Here is a 25517-nt window from a genome sequence, read left to right as displayed (position 1 = left end):
GAGACTTGCAAGAAAATACTTTTTATAGAATCAGATTTCCTAGATGCACTCAACATCACCGGAAATATAAAATACAACCTGCCAAATAGTTCCATTCCACCCAAAGCATTCTTTGCAGTGAACAATCTGAAAATATGTCATTCACTCTGCCTGTTCTTATGTTCTTCTTTCTATTCCAGCATTTTATCTTTTGAGTTCTCTGGAGCAGAATATTTTTCACATATCTCTATTTGGCACATGCCGACCTCAAGAGGCCACCTGTCCTGTTTGGTGTATGGCATCCTCAAAATTATCCAGGAAAAATGTGGCGTGTGAGCCACCACATATGTAACATATGGCATTCCCTAAGTCATTCTGTGCAGAAATAAGGAGAAATACTGTGTTTGGTAAGGTTATCTTTCTGTGAAGTGTTGTTTTGGGGGGAAAAAAATAACCAACATTGCTTGTCGGAGAAGTGCTAAAGTAATCTAAATTCCATATAATGACTTAAGGGAATGGGGTTTTTGCGTGCATTTATTTTGACGTTTTTAAACTTGATTGTATCTGGGGTTTTGTTTCACATTTTGACTTTGTTTTTAGGGTCATTGGTAGCAAAAACCCCCCTGAAAACTGCAGTGAAGCTGAGAAGTTTTTTAGGCACCCTTAAACCAAAGGAACCATACTTCTTTAGTAATAAAGATATGAAACTTGCTTTGGGTTGAAGAATATTATTTTCTTCCCAGCACCTCCCTCCTGTCAAAACAGCCTTGTTTCCACTTAGCACAAAGATATTTACAGTGCACAAAAGGATTTTTGTTGTTTTGCTCTTGTCACCCAAATTGTAAAGCAGTATCTGAGCTCCAGGGAGGGAAGGGGCGCCACATCAGACCTGGGAGGTTCACATCGCTGGAGAGGCACACATGGAAAAATTAACAGTGTAAAACAAGAGTCCGTTTAGCAACAGCAACATGCAGGGGTGAAAAACACACACTCCTGAGGAATCAAATTGTTAAGTTTCTCAGGTTCATGGCAGCTTTTTGAGTAAAACCTGGTATATTTTGGCTGGTCAAAACCCAGTTGTGCTCCTCACAAGAGAAGCTTCTCTCTCCCTATCCTCTTGTCCTACCTTAAATCCTCTGCATGTGGAGGAGCAGAAAGCCATGGCTAAGGCTCATCACAGCATCGGTGAAACACTAAAAAAGCACAGAGCTATCACAGCTGCAGAGGAATCAATACAAATTTATTTTATTCAGAAAAAACCTCCAAATTTGTAGTCTGGGAAAACAGTTTGTTGCATGCCCATCATTTTTTCCATTCTATCAGCCAACGTTCACTAATTTTACACCACTGTTTATTTCTGGACAAACACGCGGTGTTAATTAGCAATCTAGTTTCCAAAGAAACCTGGGTGAAATTGAAATAAAAATTGCCTTCAAATTTAAGCTCGGAGTGTGCAGCTGATCTGCTGCTTCCTGTCATCTCAAAAACTGATTCATGGCAGCAGAAGTTTGATGCAACTTGGCCTCTCACAATAGTCAGAAGATTTTGTAATATGGCTCAGCTGTAAATTGGTGTGCTAAGATGGAGTTTCTCACTGAGCAGAGCTATCTCTTGTAGCTTCATAAAGAGAAATTAGCATTATCACACAGGAGCCTCTTTCCCAAGTAAAACACGAGCCCAAAGTGCTAACTAGAGACCTTCATGGAAGTGGCAGAAGCACAAGAAAGAATCTCAGAGATCTGATAAAGCACATTTAAGCTATCTGACTGAATTTTCCCCAGCAAAGGGACTCCGTCTTAAGCAGATGGCAGAATATTAAAGAAATGCTGTAATGCTTCTTTAGAAGGATCTCATTTATAGTAGCAGGATGATAGGAAAAAGCTATCTGTAAACTGACAAGTACTATTAAAAAGGAATTATTAAAAATAAAATTAAAAAAACCAACTAACCAAAAAACTAGAGGGAGATGCACTGGGAATGCTAGTAAACTTAAACATGGACAAAAAACCATTTGTTGAAGAAGAGGGGTGGTTAAGTGTGATAACACATTACTGGTTTAAAATTGCTTTTGAAAGTCTGTTTTAATCCGGACTGGCAGCAACTATTGCTTTTAAGAGACACAGTCCCTTTATCAAAAAGCCAGCTGTATTTTACTTTTTCTTATTAGAGATCCACATGCAGACTGGCATTTTCCTCTCTGAAATCTTTTAACTGTTGTGGGTGGTCTCAGGTGTGCAGGCTTAGTATAAATGGATAATTCTAAAAGGTGTTTTCAGGCATAGCCTTGAGCTATTGGAATAAAACTACCCAGCCTTACGAGCAGCCACTGGCACAAGGGTAAGGTGTGCAAGAGAGCCATCTCAAACTCCTTCTTAGTCCCCCAGGTCCTACTTTTACTTTAATTCCCCTTTTTTTGAGAAAATTTATCTGCACTTTTCTTCTGTTTTGTGCATCACCTGCTAGCGAGCAGCTGAAAGAGCGGAAAGAAAAAACTCTAGGGCCTCCGTTTCCTCTCACAAACCTTCACACAAGGTTTTCGTGGCCCACAGAGAGGAGCTCCCCCTTGCTCAGCTGTTTTTATTTCACTCCAGTAGGGACTTAAGTAAAACACAAAGGCCATCTCCCATGGCTGCTAGGAACAGGCAGGGGACCCAGGGCCATAATACCTGTTGTTTACAAATAGGCAGCTCAGGCCTCCCAGCAGCTCTGGGACACCACTTAAGAAAAATACTGCAAAAAAATGCCTCTCCATCTTCCCCCACAAGACACCCTCTAGTTCACTTTTTCGTTACCTGACTCTACCTAAGGGATGGGAAATATTTTCCTCACCTAGAAAGCAGCCATACACAATGCTGTGGGCTCTGCTTTTGCCAAAGTGTGCTTTCCACATTAATGTAACAATATAAAGCCCAAAATTTTAGTTGGAATAAAAAGACTCCTTCGGATAGTCATTGGCAAAACCAACAGACATTGGTGCCTACAGAGAGCTGACCTCTATCCACAGAAGGAATTTTCAAAACCCTACTGCCCATAATCATAAGCTTCTAAAACTACTTCACCCCCATCTTTCTGATTGTGGTGCAATTCCCAGGCTCCCCTTGGCCTCTAACCGGTATGTTTTCCCCTTTAGCCCCTGTCATCACTCAGAGCTCCTGCTCTGTTGCACTCCAGAGCTCCCTTAGGCAGCCCCAGCTCTTCTATCCTCTGTAATCGAAGAGTTAACCAGAAATACCGCTTTTGTTTCGAGGTTCCCTGCCTCTGGTCAGATTTCCCACCCCACCACAGCAAGATCCCCATGCTGTAATGAACTATCACCTGCCTCTTGAGCATCCGCCCTGCTCCATGGCAAAGGTGGTTCAGAGACCACGGAGCACTGACCTCTGACCCTCTGGGCACTGGGCTCAATCACCCCGATGGACTTGGTTACGTGGAAGCCAAGGAGAAGATGGATAAATCCTGCTGCTGTGCAACGAATTTTCTGTTCAGGAAACTCATCACAAATAAATTTTGTCACACACTGACATGACAGAGGAGTCATCATCGTATCTTATCAGCACAATAGAGCACATAAAGAACCAGTGGCATCTGCAGGACCATTTCACCTTATTTCCTTTAAAACATACTGACCTCTCTGGTTCCTTCATCTCTGGATCATCAGCGACCAATTTTTTTCACACAGGGTTGTGTGAAAAAGATTGTGTGTTCTGATTGCACATTAGATGAAAATCCACTTAGCATTGCATCGTCAGGCAGGCCAAGATTGTTTGACTTTTTTTGCAAGATGTTGTTGTCATGGTACCTTCCTCCTGCTGCTAGTATTTTGTCATCTTTTACGTAAACTTCTACCATAAATTTAAAAGTTTCACTACTGATCCTTTCCCCATGTGTTTCCGTGACAAACTTTTATTTATCATCTCCGAGCTGCAAGGTGAAGAAAGTGGAACAGGGAGTAAAGAGAGAATATGGAGGTAAATTATTTGAACTCCCTCTGTGAAAATAATCTCTTCATCCCTTCTTTGCCACTAACTTCCAAACTCTTGTTAGCCTCAAGGTTATCTACTCCATATGAACCTCACAATGTTAAAAATTCCTCCAGCAGCCTGTGGTCCAAACAGAGCCCATCTGGGGGAGCCCCAGGAGCAAATGCTCTTTCTACCCATAAAACCTTTTCCATTTGACTTCATTGTCTAGGAAAAATTACTTCAGCTCCTAGTGTTGGTGGTTTCATTCAGATATGAGTCTCAGAATCTGCTGGCAAACCTCAGGCATCTGCACTGCCATCTAATCATTATTCCTTCCCTTTTTCCAGTGTTAAGTTTGATGCTAGACTGTGAAATACTAATGCCTGGATTTCCCAGAAAGAGAATGAGAACCTAATAGTTAATCCTCTGGGAAATGTGACGGTCTTTGCAAAAGCAAGCAAACACAGCAGCCTGGAAATACAAGCATTGCTGAATGCTGCTATCTGAATAGATCCTGACATATGGCTGTCTGTTAAATGAGGGAACACGTTGTAGCACTTTGAGGAAATTTTGATTGACCTTCCTCTAAGCGCTTTATAAAGTTTTCTAAGGTTTCTTTGTTTTTTAGCAAATACATCAGGAATAAATACTGTTGATACCAAGCAAGATCTAGATTATTCAAAAAAGTTAGAAACACAATGCCATTTGTGATTGTGCTTTAGAATCCTTTATATGAACTAGCAGACTGTACAACAGATGCAAGAACACAACAGGATTTAACCAAGACAAACCCACACATAAGACATTGTCAGAGTCAAATATTTTCTTCCCATTAAAACAATAAAGAAAGAGGAGAGCAATAATTCCTGGAAACCAGGTGTGTGTTTTAAGCAGAAACAACATGAAGTCTTGCTAATCTTTTTTTATTCAAGTAATTGTAATGGTGTAATTTTGTAATTTTGGAAAAGAAAAAGTCGTCTACTGAGAGTAACAGTATTTACATCACAGGGGCATCTGTGTCCAAATTTAGTTTGGACTCATAAAATCAAGCCTTGCTGCAGTAAGGACAACTTTCTAATGTTTGGTTATCTTCTCTTTCAGGAGAACACTGGTTTTGCCAGATAGCAGCTATAAGATAAACAGCAAACCAGTGTTAGTCCTAAATGCCCATTCTGGCTTTGAAAACATGGTTGGAGGCCACAACTGCTATGAAAGATAAAGATGTGGTCACTAAAAATTCTACTGGAGTCCCTGGGACAAACCAAATTATTAAGGATACTGGGATACACACACATTTTTACAAGCAATTATTGTCTTTCATTATTCCTCCAAGAACTGCTCCAGAGACCAAGTGAAACGGAGATAAAGCAGATTAACAGGTATGCCACCCCTACCAACACTAAAGAGATCTGCATAAACCAGGTTGAAGAACTTAAGGCAAATTCAGGTAAGGAATTACTTTTTGCATAACAGCACATCTGGAAATTTCCAGGCCCCTTGTCCCCTCTGACAATTTCCTCATTTCAGAGAAGGTTTTACAAACACCTTGTTCCAAGGCATAACACTTTTCCACTGAGGGAATGCACAGGGCTCTAAGGCTTTTCAGATTCTACAAAACTACTACAAGTTCTCTGCACATGGAGGGGCCAGTAACAAGCTTTTTAGACGTTCTACTGGAACGGACCAAAATACTCAGGACAAAAAACCCCCAAATCTCAGATGTGGCATGAAATATTGACAGGTACAGCCACACACATGTGATTCCATAAGATGATGACAAACTCAATTACATTCAACAAACACAGAACAGTGACAATGGAGTTGTTATAATTTGTCAAATCATTTGATGTTGTCTATCTGCGCCTTTGTCTTTTACCCCAAAAGGAAATCCACAGCTTTTCCATAAGTTCATGAGGTATTTCACACTAAATTATTGTTGGTGGCAAGAAACATGGGTGTGTGCTAGGTAAGTTTGATGGTGATGGGCTGTATTTGGCTAGAGCAGGTACCCCAGTTTGGTGGGAATACTCACCTGAGGCTTCCATCTCATCCTCTGAACATCAGCCAGGTTTTCTGAGGCTTGATTTTCACCATCAGATGATGTTTCTCCCTAAAAATGAGAGTCTGCTTTCAAAAGCTGTGTGGTGTTTCAGAGGACATGCTCAGTTTCAGAAATGTTTGATATGTAACAACTAAATACAGGATCTACATTAATCTCCTGACTCTCAAAATTAACTGTCAAGAATACCCAAGAGAACAGCGTTAATGGGGAGTCTTAGCCCACAGCACCTACTATCTGCCATTCCTATTAAACACAGGAGAACAAAGAAGCTGTTATAAATGTTGATATTTAGGAAAAAGAGAACACTTTCTGTGCATATTCATGACACATTAACATTAGCCGAATTTTTGTTCTGCCCAATGAGTTCAGTGATAAATAGATACAAAATACGGTTGAACGTGGCTATAGAAAATAAAGATGTTCCAGGAGCAAGTCAGAATATCAATTGATTTTACATGCTTGGTTTTTTGCTTTCAGTGTTCAGTTCTGCCTCGGGTTATGAATTTTCAGAAGCAAACATGAGCAATTCAGAGTAAATATAGAATTGCTATTTGGGCTGGTGCATCATTGCTCTTAGGGTCCTTTTTTTAAAGGTTGCTTAAATCAATAGAACTGTACACTTGAAAAAGTCTGTAATATATTCCAGTATTTTTCTTGGTCATTGAAAAGCTTTCCATAATATTTCATTCTCCTTTATTTTAAGATATATGTGGGAAATCTTTAATGATCTCAAGGACTATAGCTGGCTGTATGATACAAAAATTGATTCATGATCATTTTTTATGGATATAAGTGGTGAATTTACTGATTATATTATTTAATACTACCAGAACATACATGTAAACATTAGTCAATTCAGTTTTCACCTTTTAACATATATAATTTAGCTCAAAACCATAATAAATAATTTTATTATTTATACACATGCTTTTAAAGCCATCCAGATGTGCAGCAGAATCATGTTCTACCAAAGAGCCTCATACACAATGCCACATGAGGAAAGTAACTTCTGCTCTACCATTCCTCAACTGTAGTTCAACCATGTGGTTCTTCATCAACTTCTGGTTCTTCTCCCCCTCCCAGCTAGGACATGTTATACCTTCTCTATACAGTCTTCATAGAAGGGACACATTAATTACTGTGAAACTCCTCTATTGAGTGTGCCCTGATGACAGCTGAGGCCAATGGATGCTGCTAAAATGTCTGTAAAAATTACCAAAAAAGTTTTAAAGCATGAAAAGTAATTTTCTCGTGGTCCATTGGTTCACAATATTAATCTATAACAGTATAATTAACGTCTCTGTTATAGTTTCTCTTAAAATAACTTCTGAATAATCACACCAGTGTTGAGCTTTCCTTCAGTCTGAAAAGTGCTTGCAGATGTGGTTTGGATGTTTTGCAGCTCAGAGAGCCAAGGTTCCCAGCACCTGGTTGCAGTTTGCAGTGGAAATGCTCCATTTCTTTCCAGACAGTAAAGGGCAGGTAATTAAATCTCTCTGCATTGCAATTTGTGCCCCCTGATGAATTGTCCCTGGCCCTTGGTCTGTTTTGTTATTTGAATTAGTAATTTTGGCAGGGTGGGGACAGTCTCTTGATCTCTGTCCTTATGAATAATTGCCATAAAACCACCAATCTCAGTGCCAGTCCCTGGCACCATCAAGGAATAAAACTCCACCTCAATTTACATTGATACAGTGTTGCTGTATCCTTCTTGTTATTTCCATTCCTCTCACTTTGGTCTGTCTTTGGCTCAAAAGTGATTTTGCTCAGTCTGAAATATCCTATCAAAGATAAATTGTCTTCTTGTGGTATTTACAGTATTCACCACAACCATCACCAGTACAGAGTGATTGAAAGGAGTACCAAGCCTTTGCTCAATACTAATACTCAACATTAATCTAATGATGCATTGATGATGGAAAAAAAAGGCATGCATATCTCACTATGCATCTTGCAAAAATGCAGGCTCAAGTATTAAATTCTTTGTAGTAATTACTATCGAATTTCATGTTATTTTCTCCCCTCGAGTCCTAGCGCTGTGGGATGTTGTTACAGGAGGCAACTGTTGAAAAGTGGATTGTTTTCTTATATGTGCAGCCTGTCCCTGGAACAGCAGCAACATCTCAGCTGGGCTAGGGAAGGACTGCAGGTACTGCTTGATCTTGGATTCTATGTTCTCCTCTTTAATGGGGTTTAAAGTAGACATTGCAAATGCAACTGAATGGTATTTGAGATAGTACTGAAAAAAACAATTTAAAAGCAAAAAAACCCACCCTTAAATAGTTCAATATGTACAGTGTGACAATTCTTTCCATTGGCAGATTGCTTTGCCAAAATTTACAATCAACAGCAGTTCCTTTCTTAGCCAGCCTCCTGGAATGTTTCCTAATCTCTGCTGCCTGTTAGGCACCTGGCAATCCCTGCTCTCCTTCCCATTCTCCATCCACCCGCTTAAACCCACTTTGTGCACACTGAGAGCCTCTGTGGACAGGGTGAGGTCTGGGGGGGATCCCACTGGGCAGCTCCAAATGGAGCAAGTCCACCTCTAAAGCGTGGTCTGATTAGCAACAAATTAAGCAAATTTTCCCAGCTTGAGAATTAAAGCCACCATACCCAGAGGTCAGAAAAAGATTGTGCCCAGGTCATCACTCATTCTGCTGACCAACGGTATTTTTTGGATCTCACTCTCCTCCCTGTCGGGGTTTTTGCCTTCCCTGCAGACTGTAAGCCCTTCCAGACAGGTATTTCCCTGTGGTCTGTGCTCAGACTGCCTGGGGAAATTACATTCAGGTTGAAGTCGGGCACTCCGAGGTGTTTTCATAAAGTATTAATGTGCATACTTCCCTTTGACCATAATTTTTTAATGATATTTAACAGGCTCTGGCTGGGGATGTTTGCCAATTTAAAGGCTGGCAGCAATGCTACTTAACATGTTGTTTACTTTAAGTGGTACATGCAGTTTTCTTTAAATGGTAAGCAGGTTTTGGCTTCTAAATCTTGTTTTAACATACAAATAACCAAAGAGGAGTTAAGAGGATTCATTGCCAGGCAATGCAGGGATTTTTTATCCTGTATAAGGTATATGGCAAAGGCTGTGTTCTCAGTGCTACAGAGCAGCCCACCAGCACAGCTTTTGCCATCGGTTACTGGATCTCCAACACTGAAAGCATTTCCAGTCATGTATTTATAAGGTTTGAGTTTTGTGCTATTCTCACTCAGCTTTGCACTGTGTATTGGTGTGAAATTGAAACAGAAAGGATGAGACAGAAAGAGAATCCCATGCAGGGCAAAAGCAAGTGTGTCAAACTGTCTTTCAATCAAAAATATGACACCAATGAATTAGAAAACGAAGAAATGGATGGTGTTACTGAACAGTGGCTTTAAAGAATTAACTCAATGTATAAATCTGAGATATTGGTTGTCTGTCACCCATGTTATGCATTGTTCTTTCAGCCACTGATTCAAATGAACCTTGTAAATTGAAATATGCACGCAGAATGAGATGTTCATAAAAGCCTTTGAGAGTTTCACAGTTTGGGCTATAATTACTTGTTTAGCACAATTCCTGGATACAGTGACTGCCTCTCGAACAAGGACTGATTCTCTATAGTTCCTCCTGGTTTTATTACAAGGTCATTGGGGAAGGCCTTATTCTATGCAGTGTCAATGGAACCTGGACTAATAAATAACAATGGGATGATTGATTAAAAGCCAAGAGCCTAAGTACTCCAGATGATTCACTGTGCTGCAAATCTCATGATTTGTAGACAAAAGGCAAAAAGGCGTGCAGGAATAAAAAGGCAGCCCATGGCAAGGAGGAAAAAGAACCTGGAAGCCAATGACTTAATCACTAGTCTCATGTTTACTTCAAACAACTTCCTTCTTACTCTATAATTTTTTAATACCTCAGGCCAGAAACTTGTATCACATTTCTTCATCTCGCTTGGTTCTAAACCACAATAAAATGCCAATATATCAAGGCCAAGATAGGCTGACTACTGTCCTGGTAAAGAGTCAAGAGGATATTAATCTTTAGTAGTTGATCTGTGGTATTATCCAAAGCAGAGATGTGCTCATTTAGGAATGATTCCCTTCACCTAACTGGAGCTCCCATTATTCATCTAGTTTCTCTATGGAATTAATGGAGAGCACTGGCATAGGTGTTTTCCTAGGTGAGATGATTCATGCTCTGGAGGTGTGAATAATTCTTGTTTGACTAAAGAGGGAGCTTAAGCATTTTTAAAATTTATTTTTACATCATTAAAAAGTCGAGAAAATTAATTTTGCTATTAATGGTTGACTTCAATGCAGAGCTCTATTAGTCAAAAAGAGGTTACTAAAGAGGAACAAAGGAGTGAGGCTTCAGTCAGCTCAGTTTCAACGGCAGGACAATTCCATTATGCCTCATGACAGCAAAACACTGCTTTTGCCCTGAGTTAACATTGTGGTCCTGCCCTTTAAAAATGTTCAGAAGTCCACTTCTTGGCTAAGATCATGAGGCAGGTTGATTGCCAAAAGCTGTCCTGCACCACAGAAAGATTTACTCATGCAATAAAAATGGAAATGTGAAGCTGCTTTATGACTTTTTAACACACAAAACTATTGGGAAGTGCTATAAGCTCTGACCTGCACTCACAATTATAGTTGCCATCACTCCTTGGGAATGAGACCTGAAGTCATAAATACGTCCACTTCCATGAGATATTGGAAATTACTTCAAAGTATTCACTTTCAGAAGGAAATAATGCACTAATTAAATAAAAGGCTAAAAACTAAAAACTGGTTCCAGAGATAAGTCTACTTTGAGCAGACATTTGTGCAACTCTCTAATACTCATGCAGAAAGAGTCAGTGGGTAGGGAAGTTCCTTCAGCCCCAATACATCAACTAATACTCTACTCAAGTGCTTCTGTCAAGTCTATTCCTAGTGAACCCAAGAAAAAGACCAATTGGCTGAAAAGATGGAAAAAGAGAAGAATAGTTCCTCAACGTTAAAATAATTTGTAAAAAATAAAATTAAAGAAATTAAAATCTAAACACCTCCATTTATTTAATTTCATTACATTAGACAGACTCCAGCCTCAATTACATTTATTTTCATGTGGAAAGAGAGAATCATTCATGTGCCTTGAACTTTACTTGCATTAAGGATAAAATTTCCAAGATTCCAAGGAGAGTGGAAAGTGCCATTCTTCAATTTCCAGGCTAATTTCAAAAAGCAGACTTTTGAAGGACACAAAATATGACCTGTGTTACCCTTATAGCTTTACAAAGAATCCTTTAAAGTGCTAAAAAACCCAATTTTTTCAAATGAAATATTCTATGGGACACTTTCCTTTTAAAACAGTTTTTTTAAAATACATATTAGAATGGTACCACCTCGGCAGTCTATTAAATTATTTGATGTGATTCAAAATACACGTAATGCTGTTTGCATTTAAATTCTACAGAAAATTCTGCAAAAAACATGGTTGCAAGACAGGAGGGGAAAAAGAACAGAATTTCTATATCCTTACTTCTGGCTAACCAGTCTCCAACTGGAACAGGCAGCATTTGCAAATGGATCTGGGCTCAGTTATTTTCTCCAAATTTTCTCAATGTTTCAATATTTCGTTTTCACTTGTGTAACAAAGAAAAAGAACTCATAAAAAAGATGATAAGCGAGAATTCTGGGCAAGTCTTTGAAGTAATACTGGTAATATACTCCCGGGAAACTGAATTCCCATTTGCATAATTACACTGGCCAGAACTATCTCCCTGTCCAGCTTGCAGGAGTTCAACTCCTCTGAAATGCTGTCTCTATACCCAGGAGACACTGGTAGATTACACAGCTGAATTGAGAAAAGAACTCAAAGCACAGCTGCCTGATTCAATATTACACCTTAATGGGAAGTATAATGCAAGTTACACACTATGCAGCAGCAATATTTTAATATTTTGGGTAAATAACACACAACTGCTGAGGACATATTGAATTGCAACACTGCAAAATTGGGGTCAATAGAGTTGAGGGTGTGGGGTTTTTTTCCAAATCAAGCAGGCAGTAGTCAGAGGATGTGGTGACTTAATTTCCCCCTGTGTAAATACAAATCCTCTACACAGTGTTTGCTCCTGTATTTTGAAACTCACAAAACATGCAAAACTTACTCGTGGAAGTGTTGCTCTGCTGGAAGGCTGATTTCCACAAAACTGCAGCAGTGAGAAGACTTCTGTCTTATTACAGAGAGAGAAATGTCGACCAAGTGGGTCACTGTTAACCTCTGCACCCTGAATTTGTGTAAATGTGGTGCCATGGAATGACTGCCTGTCCAAACCTGCAGCCATAACTCAGCCACGGAGAGGATGTGAAGGCAAAGATGTCATGGGACAAGCTGTGTTCCCTTCCTGAGACAGCAATATATTCCTCTCTGCAGAGCGAAGAAAAGCCTTGGCCATATCAGCAGCAGCAGCTGGTGTCTAGCCAGCTAATTTTCAGTTTCCTTCAGTCAGTTATGCATAAACCTTTCCTAATTGTTAGTCAACACAGAAGAAAAAAGTTCCTCCTCCTCAAAATGTGGCTGGGGCTGGCTGAGCCCTTGGAGACACTGAAGGTTTTCTGAAAGACCCAGAACACACTGAACTTCCCCCAAGGTGCCAGTGCCTGCAGCAGCGATCTGGAGCTCTCAGTAGTTATGTTAAGTGAAAAATGTCATAACTGTGGAGGGAACTTGAGACTTCAATACCAAAATTGGTTCCTGGGGAATGACAATGTGCTTTTAAGTGCAGGAAACAAGCATGGAGTTTAATGGTGATAAACTCCGATAAAACAAAACAAACACACACACCCCACACCAAAATATCAACCCCCCACCCTGTATTTGCAATAAAATCATAAAGTGGCAGAAATCTATCAAATGTGCTCTGCTTGACCATAATCAAAAGGTGACCTTTATGTTTCCTGAACATCTATTTAACAGTGAATGCAGTTATCAAAGACAATTTTCTCTAAATAATAAAGGATGAAGAAACACCTAAAGAAAAGTTGGACCATCTGTCTGCCTCCTTAGTCATTAACATTCACCTTCAGTACATGCTTGGCTTGTTTTATAACTACTTGACTGACAGGAGAATTAGTTCATTCCCATGGTTTGGGTTTTTTTTCCTTTAGACTTCATTTTTTTCTGTCATCTATGCATACATTTGTTAAACAGAAGGTGGGGGCGGAATATGTGAAGTCTGAACTAATTTGAGAAACTCACGCAGCTCCTGCTTGCAGATGTCATGGTGTTTGCATTTTACATATTCATTGAAGTTATTTTCCTTTCTGGGGTAATGAAAATGCATTTTTAAGCTGCCTTTAAGTCCCAGGTACACCCTGAATTTGTAACCATGAGCAGGTTTTCCCTAGTGCTGGGGGACTGCTCCTCCAAATGTTTTTATACGTTGATGGATCTGTCAGATTTCTCTGTTTTTGTGTGTGAAGACAGTGGTCCACGTGTCTGAGCTGACAAGTCTCATAACTGGCTTTCATAAACCAAGAACGGCCTCCACAGGGCTGCAAGAACTCACCAGGCGCTGTCCAAGGTGATAACATAGAGCAAAATAAAGGGAGTCAAGGATTTTGACCAGAATTTGCAGGCTCTAATATGGAGAAAAATTACCATGTAGAAGGGATTCACTTTATAAATTTACAATAAAAATCCCCAAAACACAGCAACAAAAAAAACAAATTTCCACTCAACTTTTAAAATCAATTTTATGCCTCAGCCCCTTTAAAGCAACAAAGCAGAATTTTGTGGGACAATAAAGACTGAAAAAGAGGAATGGTGACTAGAAGTGTTTTCTGAAGACCTAGGTGCTTTTAATATATTTTGAAGATGTTCTGAACTAAAATATTTTCTTGACATTCTAGCAGCTTATCTTTCATGTGTTTTTCCAGTGCACGAAGTACAGGCAGAAAATATTTCAAAAAACAAATCTTAAACAGATTTTCAATTAAAAGCATAATGAAAATGGCAAATAATAACAGGGTAGTTTGAAGTCTACTGAATTCAACAGCCAAACTTTTAGAATTTACTCATCAATGGCACAGAAAAGGTGTTTTCCTACTTTCTTCCAATGAATTCTCCTTCCATTTGCTGTAAGTTTAGAAGTTTTTGACTCTTATATTAAGTGTTTTTTCTAAGCCAACTTTGTAAGATAAAGTCTCAAAGAATTCTCCTTTTCCTCTAGAAATGAGATTATTTATAGCTTACATTTAGGATTCCAGTAGAAACATGATTCAACATGGGGTTCTGCTGCCTGTCCACAACTTGACAACAGTAATAATTGTTTATATTGAAATCTAGAATTTTTATAATTAAGTTCTTATATTAGCTTATTTATGCAAATTAAATAATGAGCTAATTAGCTAAAAATTCCCACAAAAAACCAGCTTATAGTTTGCAACATATTTTTTGCTTCAACTGCTCTAAAACACTGCTGTGGAAGAGCTGCACAAATGGACTGACACTGGCTCCCAAACTGCTGCCATTTTGTCAGGAAATGAGGGAAAAGTTCAGGCTCAGACAAGTGAGCAGCTCCCAGAGCACCAGGAGATACCAGTCAGCCTAGTCCTTTCAGCTTCATATAAAAGGCCAACAATTTTTATCTAAACCTTCCTGACTTCAAGAGATCTTCTGGCTGGAATTTGGGAGTGGAGGGTGGAGGGTGTTTGCCTATTTTCCATCAAACTTTATCTGGCTTGCTGGTGTTCCAATACCAAGAACATGCACAGCAATATGCCACTAGAAAAACTGTTGAGAAAGAGCTACATATTATTTTTTAACATGCAGGTGGAGTTCGTTTTATCTGTATCAGGAAGAATAAATCCATCACAGGGAAAACTGGTGACATGGTATTGCCTTGTTAAAAGTAAACTCTCACTGGAGATTCACTTAGAGAGTACAAATAATACAAACAGATGAATAAAGAATCAATAAAATTAAACTCTTTTGCAACTGATGACAGCAAGAAAAATTACCCTTTCAGTGAGGAAAGATCTGATCCAGAGTCTGATGATTTTAGGACAACTTTACAGTGTTGCTGTTTCCTGTGGCTCAGTTTGCCTTTCCTTACCGAATACAAACAGCAGGCAAAGTAAATTAAGCAGGCAAAAATCAAGTAAATCAAATAATTGAGCCATCATATTCTTTAGTGGTGATTATTAATATTTTGCTATTTATCTGAGTTAAAGTGGGAAATTTGCTCCAGAGTGAAAAAAGGCAGCTTTTTCTACCTTTCAAAAGGTAGAAAAAATGTCCATTGCTCATATATTGTAATTCTCCTGCATTCAAGGCACTGGTCTCAACAGATGTAAGGAGAATTTATTTCATTATTGCAGAAATCATGAGGCAGAGGCATGGAAGGAAGCAAGGATGTCCAACCAGAGGTCTGCCCTGCCGTGGAAATCACCAGAGGCCAGCAGGTCCTTATTGTAGGAGATACAGCCCATTCCCAAGCAGTCATTCTCAGGGAGGAAGGCAGATAAATTTTGTATCAGGCTGAATTTTGGATTGGCTCATTTTGCCCCTTTGTGCAGGGAATAAGACTACAGGTCCTTGCTGTCCCCTCTTTCTATTCCTGGCGAGGTGCTCAGGATGACACCCGTCCTTCAGGACTCTGGGATGCAAAAACATCTCCTTGTGCTAACCCACCAACACATGCTGCTAAATGTTTTATGTCTTTTGTTGCAATTAGAACCACTCCTGGAAGACAGGAATGTCAAGCCTACCAAAATTCCATTAGCAGAGAGCAGGGCTATGTCTAAAGTGAAAAACTGCACGCACAACCTTTGAAGGATCAGGGTCTGACACTGTTCACTCAGTCTGTGCCTCCAGCTGAAAAATATATGTTTCACAATCTCAGAAAGTATTTGATTTTTCTTCAAACTGCTGCAGCTGAAGTATCGTTAAAAACATTTTTAGAAACCCCACTTCACTTAAAAAAATACTTTTAAATTTTAATTTTACAATGTACCTAAATAAAGTATTAAATAAATCCCAAGCACAATACCACATTTCATAGCTAAACATTTAATATATAGTAAGAGGGGAATGTTATGTTCCAACAGGAAAATGCAAAGTAAAAATTACAAAGAATTGTTTCTCTGCCAAGCTAATTTCATTTAAAAAAAGATACTGAACTTAAAACGAAAACAATGATTTACAGGGTATTATTGACAACATTTTTGTTTGTATTTCCTTCTCGGTTTAAAAAAAATCAACATTTAAGACAAGTGCCAGACAAAAACCCTCAAGTATATGAAAGTTTCAAAGGAATTTATAATCTGGCTGTGATCTCTTTTCAAGTGGGAAGCTGTTTGATAACTATCTCTACCATGCTCTTTATGGCTAATTTTTCTGAGTGGCAGTTGTATAGATTTATCTGGATTCAGAGAGGATCTCTCCACTAATTCAAACATTTCGAATGTGCCTCTTCAGATTTCTTGTTCTATATTTTACCATCATTTTTTTGGTGATTTTTTTTTTGGTGGAATCTCCTTTACTTCAAAGCTTAGCAAAAAAAATAGATAGGCAAGAGAAGACCCACAACCCAGATGTGGCTGTTTTCTGCAACTCCTCCCTGCTCCATACTTAACATCAGCTTCATTCTGGTCCACAGCAGTCTAACAGCTTGCAGATGTTGACAAAACTGGCTGAATGCTGGGCTTTTCTGTGGAGCTTAGTAAAAATATATTCATTGAAAAGAGAGATTCTGATTTACTCAGCCGTGCTTCAGGTACCCCCCACTGTGTCTCTGGAAGTAGCCTGGATTAGTGGATCCACTGTGGGACCACCCTGCATAGTGGTGTCCTCTCGTGCATCACAGCACACAGGAATCACATCCCTGGATTCAACAATGCAATGACTCCAATGCCATTTCCCTTTTCTCCAGTTGGCTAGAAAGATTCCACTAAAAATCTATGGTTTTCTCCCAGTTTCACTCAATTTTCATTGATCTCTGCTGCTTTCAGGAGGTCAAAACCCGGCACAACCAAATAACCCTACAGGTAACCCTGAGCAGAGGTAGCAGATTTGCTTAGAGCAGTCAGTGGTTTATAAATGCTGGATTGTGTCATGGTTAGAGGTGTAAATGGTAATTTACAGGGAAAAAAGAACAATTTAAAAATAGTGATCCAACACTGAAATCAGATTCGAATAGGAAAACTCTTATTAGAGGTTATCCATAGAGAGCAGAGTATCAAATCACAGCCTGTATTTCAAGATTATATTGCTCTAAGAGCCAGTCTTGCTCCAGCATGTTTATATTGACACTCCCATTTATACTCCCACATTCCTGACAACTGACATTAGTCACACAGGTGTATCATGCCTTGTCAATTGAATTTTAAAAATATTTTTTAAAAAAGCACAGATGTTACAGTGCTAAACATTGATTAATCTGGGTAGTGGTGTTCCCTTACTCTCTTTTAAATTCAGTCTTGCAAGAGAAATCCACACTATCAGACAATGATAAGGCAAATCACTCATATCTGAATTTTCAATAATTTTTTTGTCACCTTCTGTACCATGTCTTCCCACGCAGGCAGGATTTGGTCCTGCCTTGGAGTCAGAACCATCCTGGGTACAGCTGTCTCTGTCATGGAACCACAGAGCTCAGCTGGATTTCTGAAAAAAACAAAATTGAAAAGTTATGGATTTATCCTAAGAAAACCCCAAAACCAAACAAGCAAACAAACAAAAACCACTGAAAAGAAAAAACCAACCAAAGAAAATAACCAACCAAAAAACCCCCCCCCGAAAAAACAAAAGCAAAACTAACCAAAAAAAACCACCCAAACAAAGAAAAAGCCACAAAGAGCAAACCCCCTTATTTTGTTCTCTGCCCTTTCCTATTTTTTTACTACATGAAACAATACATTCTGTTCTTAAAACCTGTGCGTGTGTGGGCGAAGAGGAAATGACTTTTCATTGCACAAAGGCACATTTTTATTATTTTATCTTCTTCCTCTTGTCTTTCTTCCTAGAGTTCCCATTTTTTCTCCCATGAATGACTGCAAAAGAATCAGAAAAAGAATGAGCTTCCTCAGCATCCTTGTTACTTTCTCCTCAACTCATTACTTTCATGAACTGTTCCCACCTCTCTCTACACCCTGAGCCTAACAAGCCATTCCCTTCCCCACCTTCTCAATTGCCTCTGGTCCCCAAAGAGCAATGCACAGGGGAGGGAAGCTGCTCTCAGTCATGCCTTGTTGATGCACAGCAAGCCTTGCACATGTAGTGCAGGAACTCTAATGTAGTATTTGTGTAGTTGAGATAAAAATTTGGTCGTCCCTGTTTGGGGAGTGTATTCCAGGCTTGGAACTTGTCCTTAGAAATCATCATTTTAAGATCTGCAGGAAAATTAGGTATTGTGCCTGGTAGTCTAAAAGAGATATCTGAATTTTTGAGCTGTGCAGATAAAAAATTAACAGTGCATTTTCCTAATCTGCTTTGTACGGTTTCTCCCCTCAAGACAGATGCATTTATATCTCCAGATCTATCACACAGTACCTGCTATTAGCCTTGCATATATACTCTCTAACACACACCAGGAAATATAAAGAAGGAATAAAAGCCCTTGATGATAGCGTACTTGATTCAGCGCAAATCCCTGTGGATGTATAGCACACAGTAAGTCAAAAATAATTAATAGGGTCAGCTCCAAGAGATGTCAGGTTCACTGAAGCGTTGTGTGTTTCTTTGAAAGAGAAACAACATTGACACATTTTTAAAACTTAGGGTAAACTAAATGTTGTCTCTAGAGGTTGGCACTTCCACAGCACTTCGGTAACTTCTCCCCACCACCGCCTGTGTTTACTCTCAGTTATACTGCTGGAATGCGTTGCTTCTTCCAAGGATGTGGAAATTTACACATAGAATTGAGTAAAAAACAACTGCTATGCATCTTACCACGTTGTCCAGTAATTAATCCAGACATATAAATGTGATGGCCAAGCTCATGCACTGCTCATTTTTCCAGTGCAAAAAGAGCTTATTTCCATCAGGAAGATGCATTCACAATTCAAACCCGGTGAACGCACCAGATTTGAAAGGCATATCAAATTTTGGCAAAGTATTTGGTGGTTTTCTCCCTGAACCCATCAAAATCAAATACCAATGAGTTTCAAAGGAGGAAAGTCTATGCTTTTAGCCAATCCCATTAAGCAGGAAGCCATAACAAGCACGTGTACTTGTCACCCAATTCTACCTACATTTAGTAACTGTTTTTAAACTAAATTCATTAACATTTGCTTTTCTAGACACAAACAGCACCAATATTTGCAGGCTGAAATTTCAGTCATTGAGAAAGAAAGGAATTCATCGTATGCAAATACGACCTAACAGCCTGCCCTGGTCGAGAACCTCTCCTTCCCAACACGGAAAACATTTCCCTTAGAATATAAATTTATCCCAGCATCACACATAATAATTTCTTTTGTTAATTTGGAATTTAAAATAAACCCTGGAGGCTGCTGAATTCTTTTCTGCAGTCACAGTGAGTGCTGCCAACTGAAGTCCTTCAAGTGTTTTTTTTGCAAGGCTCAGTTTACTGGTAACGGATTTTAACAAGAAAAGGGGAGCTTCTGTTCATTGTTTTGAGAGTCACAGGCAAAGCTCTGCCTTCTTAGGGACACACTGGAGGCTCGGGAGGAAGGCAGGAATCATTAGGAAGAGGACTGGCAGTTCCAGTGGCAGCCCTCTGGTGGCAGTGACAAGTGACCTCTACCAAGGCAGAGTCATGGCCATGAGTGGCCACACAGCAAAAATGCAAGGAATGAGGCAAAAGAGAGCAGCAGCCTAATGCAGTGTAATTTAAAAGCTGACCCTGTACATTAAGGCTAATGAAACTAAACAACTATCATCCTGCAAAGAAAATGAACACTATTGGGAATGGAGCTAGAGTACTTGAAATCCAATTATCCGTTATATCTCCCCAGAGATTTGGATCACATTCTTCTTCCTTTCATTAACTGAAATCTGTTTTTTCTTTGATTAAAGTTTATATTAAAAAACTCAAACAAACAGAGCGATAATCAAAGGTATGTATCATCTTATACCCATTCTGCATTATTAAAACCTCTCATTTCAATAATTTGCATGATATTTCACTAGCAGTAGGCTTACTTAGAAATAATCAATCTGCCAATTAGCAAAATTCTCCTCAAACCCACAGCTTTTTATAGCCGAGCTAAGGATGTTTCTGCCTTCTGCTGTAATTTGACATATTTAACCCTAAGAACTTGATGACGATCCAAGAATATCCAAACCCAAAGCAGGTGAACACAAAATCTGAAACTCATTACTGATTAAATTAATTAATATTTTAGTCTGTTTGTGATACATTTTAGGTAAATTCTCAGTAGTGAAACAAAAACAGCAATACAACGAGCTTTCTTTCTACCTTATTTATTTAAAAAAAGAAAAAATCTATCACTTATCTCTGGGCTTGATTTCGGTGTTTTATTCAGTTGAAGAATGCCAGAATTAGACCACTGAGTATTTCAAAAAGGAGAAGTGCCAACACATTCAGCAGGCATAAAAGAAACGAGATATACAGAGGAGTACCGCAGAACACAGCCAAGGACAGATTCTCCAGACTCCCTTGATGCACTCAGCAAAGGTACCAAATCTCAAATAAACCCTGTGGATTCTGGAAGCGTGAATTTGTATTTTACACCAGAATTCCAGACCAAAGAGTAAAGGCACTAAAGTAGGATCACTGTTTCTCAGCCTACATTCATTCTCCTCCCCAATGCTCAGAGCCTGCTCCCCCTTACCTTCAGTCATCCTATCATTTTCCCAGCTGCAGAAGAACAAGGGAAATCCACAGTTTGAAATAGGACAGGCAAGATTTTCCTACTCTCACTCCCTGAAGGGTGCAGAGTTGCACTTTTGACATGAAAACTGTAATAATTTTGAAGGTGGGCAACAAACACAGGGAGTGGGGAGATAATTCGCATGTGCTTGACTTCGAGTGTGAGGCTATGGGAGCATGGAATGTCCCTTTCCATAGAGTTCCCTGTGCTTCAGTCAGGCTTTTTGGACTTACCTTACTCATCTTTATCTTCAGCATCACACACCTAAATTACATAAATTGGCTGGAACTGCTACTATAAAACTGGAGCAAAATGCTGCTTGTACGAATGCACTTGTACTCACATGTGGAAATCAGAGCTATTGATGAACGCATGTTCAACTTCCAGAACTTGTCCTGAGGTAAAATTTCAGTCAAAAACATCAACTTAAAACATTCTCTTTTTAATAAAGATAACCTGGTTGATTAGTAAAAAAATTCAATTAAAATTGTTTTAGTAATTGCTTACCCAACCTTCTATCAACAAGATAACAGAAAGGATGTGGTTTCTCTTATTTCAAACAAGAGAAAAAAGAAGTACTTCAATTAGACTTGTTTCTGTGATGTTCTGTTTCATAAAACAAAGAACTATAATAATTCAAAAACTTAATAACTTTTTTCAAAATTTTCTAAAGCTTACTTCTTCATTGGTATTTTCAGTAGGCCAAGAGCTAGGTCTGTGTCCACCCTGGACACACCTCCATAATCAATCATGCTTTTAAAATATGTCAGTCTTGATCCTTTAAGTAAAACAAGCTGAACTGTCCTAGTGCTGAGCAGCAGGTGGCCAGAAGTATATCTGTGCTGATCCAAAGTGGGAATTTCTTATCTCCTTTCCTGACAGCAAATTCAGCATAGGACATCTAAGGATCTGCTGTGAAACCTTGGTGATTCAACTCTGTATCAAAATGATGAAGTACAAGTGTATTTGCAGCCCAAGTGCAAGAGAAGTCTGGGAGCTAATTTTGTATAAGATCACAACCTCCAAATTAAATAATAGATGTAGCCTGCCTGCTGCATCATCAAAGTTTCATTAGGTTCTTTGCAGCTGTATGTCTTTGATCTCAGCTAAATAAATCATAGATGCGTTGTGGTTTTTTGGCTGGATTATGTGCCATGCTAAAATCACTTATGGAACAGAAAAAGGTGTTTGGATCTGCATTGTTAAAAAGAGGGAAGGAGATGGTAATTCCCCCTGAAACTTCACCTAGAGCACTAAACTACTTCAACATCTACCTTTATCCCCATACCTGTATTCAAAACTGGCTAATTTTTTTCCTTTTTTCCCATCTTTTTCAAAGAGCAGTACCACAATTCAGCAACTGCACTGCTGTAACTTGTGGAGAGGAGACAGAGGCTGAATTGAAGAGCTGCAAGGGCCCCTCACGAGCCAGGGTTTGAAAACTCTTTGCTGTTTGGTGTATCTGAAACACCTTTGTACTTTTTCCTACTGTCTCAGTTCCTGGGCTCATTTATAGAAATTAAATCAACAGCACTGAAATGTAACAGATACTGAAGTTCCCAGCCTCTGTAGCAAAGTGCTGCTCACAATCAGGGCAGTTTGCTTCTCCTTTAAAAGATTAAATGTCAGGCCAAATCCTGCATTGCAGGGCATGGACACCACGTATTTTACCTGAGGAGGAAATAAATTGATCGATTTATTTATTAATGACTTGCAGCAGGATTTGCATTTTGAGCATCACAAGATTTCCAAGAACTCTGATTGCACATCCACACCCTTAACCTAGATCTGAATGAGATCAAAAGGAATCCCCTTGGGAGCTGCTGCTGGAGCTGGGAACTTCACCGCTTTGTGTTTCCAAGAGCTATTAATTTCTAGGCTTTATTTTGCTCCTGATTAAGACCAAATTAAAAAGCAACTTTCTATAAAGTGCATATAAATGATTGCATTAGGTGGTTGTCATCTGCTGCTGAACTGCACTTTATGGCTTAGTAGAGTAAAATAAATCATTATAAGGTCAGATTCTTCTTGCTAAAGTTGCTTGTTTTCACAAAAGCATACAAATTACTCTGTAAAACAAGTGAAATCAGTTACGTTTTACCCAAAATTCATTAACAGCACTGAAATTTTTAAGGCTTATAAATGAAAATTGATAGCCACAGTCCCACTCTAAATGAGGCATTTTAATTAACGTTTGCATGTGCAATTGTTTTTTAAAAAGGCAGACAAAAAGCCACCCTGCAGCACCTTATGTCTTCCTTAATGTAAATAGCTCCTAGGAAAATATGTCAAAAAGATTTTACATAGAAAATCATATCAATCACTAATAAAACTATTAACTAATCAAATTATTACATATTTGTACCCTGAAGAGAACCTATCATTTAAAACCAATGCCTACTCAATACCAAGAAACGTTAAAGAATGTATTTCCCATGTTATTTCCCACAGACAGAAAGTTTCAAGGAACACTTTGTAACTCAGATAAATTTTTTTCTTTCTTTCTTGAATGGAATGGACATCTGCTGCATTTTATACCGCTATTACTACACACTCCACACAACAAGCTCTATCTCCCACAACATAATGGAAGATGTTTTCTAAAAACAACTGTGCAAACTGTGAACGAAGTCCATTGATGAGAAAGCCAAGTTTCCATGACCTCAATTTCCTGACTGTCGCACTGACCCTCGCTCCTCTGCTGGGCCAGCCCCTGCGGTGTGCGGCACAAGTGGGGAGCAGCTGGAGGCTCTCGGCTTTAAAGCTGCTCCTCAGGAGTTCAGCTCTGCCCAGGGGGGCTGTAGCTCCAGGCACAGTGGCTGTCAGCAGCCCAGACCAGGGAGAGGATAAAAAAGTAGCGAGGAGGCTTGCCACAGGAGGCAATCCAACTTTATTGGGAGGTATCCACAGAGGACAGGCCCAGAACGGAGCTGGGAAACATCTTATAAAGGGAGGTGTCACAATGGGGGCTGGCTTAACTGGGGACCAATGGGGATCTCTTAGGGGAGGGATATGGACAGGGATAGACACTCATAGGGGCCAATAGTCTCGAGGGGTGGAGGGAAAGGGGTCACATGCACCAATGGGGTTTCGGGGATTTCCAAGAGGGAGCAGGATCTCGGGGGACTGACAGGGGCCATATAAGGGTAATTAGGGAGGGCTTTGGTGACAGGCACAGAACTTTCGGGAATAACGGGAGGGGTTTGGGTGATTGATAGGGAAAGAGCTAGAACAAGGGGAGGAGAACAACCACATAGGGAGCACCGGGGGAGCGGCTTGGGTCTGGGGCAAACCAACTGGGAATAGGAGTGGGGAAGGTGGGGATGAACTATTGGGGTACGGAGAATATGTGAAAGTACAATAAAAGTATCGCATCACCACAGCTGTCATTTGGTGAAACGACTTTCTTACTACAGAAAACAATTTTTTTCTATTCATTGAAGAATGGCATTGGCTCAGGATATTTTTTAATTGTCACAGAGGACTTCTGCTTTGCTGCTTGAACCACGGTGTCCTCCCTAAGCCAACACGCCCAGGTTTTGGGCACAGCAGATCCTGTCCATGCACAGCACACAAGGACAGGCTAGGTTTGTATCAACACTCTCAGATACTGTTTTGGTTCTTTAGAGCATTCTCTTCACTAAGCTGTGCAGATTTGATATCAAGTGTTTAGACATAGACCATTTGTACAATTTAACCTTCACTATTTATACAACTGTAAAGGGAATAGGCTGTATTTTTATATCCCAGAGCAGTGCATAAAAGGAATAAAAAATGCAAAGCGTGGATAGACAAGCTTTCAGAAAAACTGTATACCCTGCTCTTATGTTGCTGCATAATGGTGTGTAAAATGTACTCCAATTATTTGGTCACAGGACACAGAGTGTAGCTGGAAACAGGAATATTAATGACATAAATTCTACATATCACTAGCCTTGAAACCTTCATATGCCAAGCACAAGTTTAATAGTCTCCCTAAACGGATTTTTTTCTTGTTCTTTTCCTCTTTAAAACAAAGCATTTTGCATAGCAGAATATTTTGATTACCTACTCCTGTGGCAAAAAGCATGTCTCAAGGGGTGTTAAGTTACCCTAGTACACTGGCTTCATTTTTGGCTCAATATTTTACTCATCATCTCTTTTCCTCACTTGTTACTTTTAAAACTACTATAGCACAAGGTACAGTCTCAAAATATATAACTCAATATGTTAGTTTCTTTGCCACATCAAAGACATCTTTCCTAAAGTGAATAACCATGACTGGATAAGAAACTATTCCGTGTATTATAAAACACTTTGTGTTTTATTTCAGCTTTTGTTACGCTTTTTGCAACTACCTGATGGCTGTAAAATGTACCTTTCCTTGGGCGTTTTTTTTTTTCCAGTTTGATACAATCTCTCGACAGCATTCTCTAGGTAAGCACAAAGGAGCCAATCATTAGAAACAATCCCAAGTTTCTGAGGACAGTTATCTGAAAATATGTTTGAAATGATACAAGGGTCCAACTCGAGCCATTTTAGAAGATTCTGATTTACAGAGAACTTGGCTGTTTCTGAAAGGTCTTTCAAGATGTCAAGTTAGCCCTGTAAAAGGACCAGTCAACCCTAAAATTATAGGTCATTAGGAATTAAATGCATGACAAATTTTAAAAGGAGCTCAGAATAATACCAATATT

At 39.3% G+C, this 25517-nt stretch overlaps 1 long non-coding RNA gene across 2 annotated transcripts; it reads right to left on the bottom strand.

Moving 5' to 3' along the window:
- Positions 1-5925: 5925 nt before the first annotated feature.
- LOC109145701 lies at positions 5926-24056 on the bottom strand. 2 transcript variants are annotated; one of them, XR_002047345.3, is made up of 3 exons: positions 17918-24056; positions 17542-17650; positions 5926-6051 (listed from the first exon to the last, which is right to left on the bottom strand). It is a non-coding gene; the product is annotated as an uncharacterized LOC109145701 (long non-coding RNA). The 2 variants fall into 2 exon arrangements; XR_005603368.1 differs by lacking the exon at positions 5926-6051 and having other exon boundaries at positions 16039-17650.
- Between the last annotated feature and the right edge of the window lie 1461 nt (positions 24057-25517).

Source organism: Corvus cornix, chromosome 18, assembly GCF_000738735.6.
Source record: "Corvus cornix cornix isolate S_Up_H32 chromosome 18, ASM73873v5, whole genome shotgun sequence".
Classification (NCBI taxonomy): domain Eukaryota; kingdom Metazoa; phylum Chordata; class Aves; order Passeriformes; family Corvidae; genus Corvus; species Corvus cornix.
The sequence above is the reverse complement of the archived record's forward strand: the minus strand, read 5'-3'. Positions and strand labels throughout refer to the sequence as shown.